This window comes from Triticum urartu, chromosome 2 (assembly GCF_003073215.2).
Source record: "Triticum urartu cultivar G1812 chromosome 2, Tu2.1, whole genome shotgun sequence".
NCBI classification, from domain to species: Eukaryota; Viridiplantae; Streptophyta; class Magnoliopsida; order Poales; family Poaceae; genus Triticum; species Triticum urartu.
In genome coordinates, this window is record NC_053023.1 from 677,631,069 (window position 1) to 677,634,879 (window position 3,811).

General features: G+C 52.1%; 1 pseudogene; it reads left to right on the forward strand.

Annotated features, from left to right (window-relative positions):
• Positions 1 to 1,122: 1,122 nt before the first annotated feature.
• On the forward strand, positions 1,123 to 2,523 carry LOC125534039 (annotated as a pseudogene).
• Positions 2,524 to 3,811: the final 1,288 nt, after the last annotated feature.

Consider the following 3,811-nt stretch of genomic DNA (forward strand, 5'->3'; position numbering starts at 1 on the left):
TTGTAGCTCCACAACTCCCCCTCCATGGATCTACTTGCCTACACCGACGCGGATTGGGCAGGATGCCCGGATACACGCAAGTCCACTTCAGGATTCTGTGTTTTTCTCGGTGACAACCTTATTTCTTGGTCGTCGAAGAGGCAGCCAACCATCTCGCGTTCGAGTGCAGAAGCTAAGTACAGAGGCATTGCTAACTGTGTGGCTGAGTCTTGCTGGTTGCGTCAACTTCTCCATGAACTCAAGCTTCCTACGACTCGTGCTACTATCATGTATTGTGACAATGTCAATGCATCGTATCTTGCGAGCAACCCGGCCCAACATCAGCGCACTAAGCATATTGAGATTGACTTGCACTTCGTTCATGACCGGGTGGCTCTCGGCGAAGCTCGCGTCCTTCACGTACCCCCAAGCTCTCAGTATGCCGAAATTTTCACCAAGGGGTTGCCGTCTCCAGTCTTCAGAGTTTTTCGCTACAGCCTGAACATTCTTCCCAACGGTGTTCCGACTGAGGGAGGGTGTTAGAATCTGTGTATATCATTTTGTATATTGTAACGTTGCCTCTGTTGTATTCACTTCGGGATTGTAGGATCGCACCTCGCCATGGCCTGCGTGCCTACATTGTAGGGCGACCGGTGCTCCACCTTCCCTTCTTAAGCCCTGTACTCTGTGCCAGTTGCAATCAATCAAGGAAATATAGTTTCCAACTGCGCAGCACAGAGGAACTGCGCAGTCACTGTCCACAACGGCTAGCTCGGTTTTCCCTGGCGGTGGCCTGTCAAACGTGACGACGGAAGTACACATACCTGCTGCCCTCTGCAGCAATACATGCATGAAGACGGACAGCTCTTGCATTGACCCGTAAAACTCTGCGTCTGCATCGATCGATCTCTGCATGCTGCACAGTGAGAGGGCAACAGCGAGACGAGGAAAGCGGCAGAGAAATTAACGGGCGGACTCGGGCTCTTGTTCTTCCCACCCATCTCCACTCCATTCCACCTCCGCATGTCCCTCTTGTTCCTCTCCACCGCTAAACCTCTTCGTCCTCTCGATCTGCAATCGCCTCCCCTCTCCTCCTCCTCCTCCTCCTCCCCCTTCTCCTGACTGGGATCTCGATCGGATGAGATGGCCGACGCCAGCGCCGGCAACAATGCGGGTAGCACGAGCAACGCCGAGGTCCAGATACAGATCCCTGCAGGTCAGATTGCCATCACTCTCCGCTTGTCGAATTTTCATCCGTTTTGGACGGTTTACTTCTGTTCAATCCGTCCGGCCGTACGTTGGGCTGTTCGTTGCCTTCGCTAAGCCCACGTTCCAATGGCGCGAATGCGGGCTTAAATTGATTTACAGTGTTGTTCTTCCAAGGGTGAAATGTGAACATGAGGGAATGAAAGGAAACAATTTTACTTGTCAAACTCATAGTGATTCTGTCATTGACGTCACTGAATTTTACAGTTCTCGCTGTAAACCACAGGGCCACCCAAAGCCGAGCCGGGGGCACCATCCAAGAACTCCGGCGCCAAGAACTGGCGGTGGTGGATGATGGTGTCGGTGGACGTCTTCTTCGTCGTCGCCGGCCAGACGTCCGCGACGCTGCTGGGGAGGTACTACTACCACCAGGGCGGCAGCAGCAAGTGGATATCAACATTCGTGTAGACCGCTGGCTTCCCCATACTGTTCCTCGCCCTCTTGTGTTTCCCCAAGTCGTCCGGCGGCGGCGGCGCCAGCGGCGACGCCCCGGTCGCCAAGGTCGCAGTGATCTACGTCGTCCTGGGGCTCGTCATAGCCGCCGACGACATGATGTACGCCAGCGGCCTCAAGTACCTCCCGGTCTCCACCTACTCGCTCATCTGCGCCAGCCAGCTGGCCTTCAACGTCGTCTTCTCCTACGTGCTCAACTCGCAGAAGCTCACCGGCCTGATCTTCAACACCGTGATCCTGCTGACGCTGTCGGACGCACTCCTCGGGGTGAACCACGACGAGACGGAGGACATGAGCGGCATGCCTCGGGGCAAGTACCTCATGGGCTTCCTGCTGACGCTGGGGGCGTCGGGCACCTACTCGCTCATCCTCTCCCTCATGCAGCTCACCTTCGAGAACGTGATCAAGAAGCACACCTACACGGCCGTGCTCAACATGCAGATATACACGGGGCTCGTCGCCACCATCGCCTCCATGGTCGGCCTCTTCGCCAGCGGCGAGTGGAGGATGATGACGGAGGAGATGGACACCTTCCGCTCCGGCCAGTTCTCCTACTTCATGACGCTGGTGTGGACGGCCGTGTCCTGGCAGATCACCTCCGTCGGGGTGGTGGGGCTCGTCTTCGAGGTCTCCTCCCTCTTCTCCAACGTCATGAGCACCGTGTCGCTGCCCATCGTGCCCCTCTTCGCCGTGCTCATTTTCAACGACACCATGGATGGGATAAAGATCATATCCATGCTCATCGCCGCCTGGGGGTTCGTTTCCTATCTCATGCAACACTTCATCGATGACAAGAAAGCTAGGAAGGCGGCAGCTGGTGGCTAGTATAGTATATATATGGTCCTTGGTGCGCTAGGAATTAATATTTTTGCTCTCTTCCAACCTAATCTGTTAGCTGCGAGGACCTAGGAGGTGTTGCTAATGCTATATATGTTGCAGGATTTTCTTCATAGAGTACTGCCTTCTGTATTATCTATGCATGCTACTGAATAATAATAGAATCTTCCCATTGAAAACTCTCTTATTTCTATCATCTTGTCTCCACTCCATGTCAGAAGTTGGAAATTACCAATACAGACTTACTTCTACTCCTCCGTTCCATAATGTAAAGCGTTTTTGCAAGCTAGTATATACATTAACCAACTTATTGTCGGCTGGTTAGAAAGAAAGTTGTACCCCGGACTCGCGAGGGATCGAACTCTAGGTTTAACGTCATGTATTTCTCACTAAGGCTTTGTTCGGTTTGAGATGGATTTGAAGGGGATTGGCAGGGATTGAGATGGATTAAATACCCTACAAACCAAAATCCTCTCCAATCCTCTTCAATACCCTTGGGAGAAGGATTAACCGAACAAGGCCTATGGCAGATGGAGGCATTCTCATTGACAACGGCCGTGCCATGACTTTCTTAGTCTTGAAGGTTCATAACTATGGTCTTTATGTATGTGTTATTACGTGAGCGCATGCATGTGGTGGCGGTGCGCGTGTGTTCGCATGAGCAGGCGTATACCTTTTACTTGGTGTGAATTTTCCCGAACCCGTGTCGGCTTAAGTTGCAATTTTTTTAAGATAATCTCGTGAAGCTTTTAACTCGTCATAATATTTACAGGAACAAAAGTAAAATCATCTGGTGTGCCTAACCAAACATGACGGCCAACCCCAAGTAAGAGAGCGTGCTTCGCTAAATTATGAGCCTCGATATTCGAGCTCATATACTCATAACTCACGGAACAAGTATCAAAAGTATTACAATGATCGATAATCTCTGGTATAATCACACCGTAAGAGCATCTCCAATATATGGTCTAAACATAAAAATTAACTAATTTTAAGACCGTCTCAGACCAAAAACGCAGCTTCAACAGATGGTTCATATGTAAAAAAAATTGGACCGCGACCTCCTCGTGATGTAAAATACAACACATCGCGATGCAAATATACATCACGAGATGCATCTAGTCCAAAACTAGCCGTCGCCCGCGAACGCCCAACCGCCACTTCATTTCCTTTCCCGCCCGCCCGCCCACGACCTCCCGCCTGTCCGCCGCCGCCCTGATGCCACCCGCCCGCCGCGGAGCCGGCCCCGCCGCCCGCCGCTGTTTCCACGCCGCCC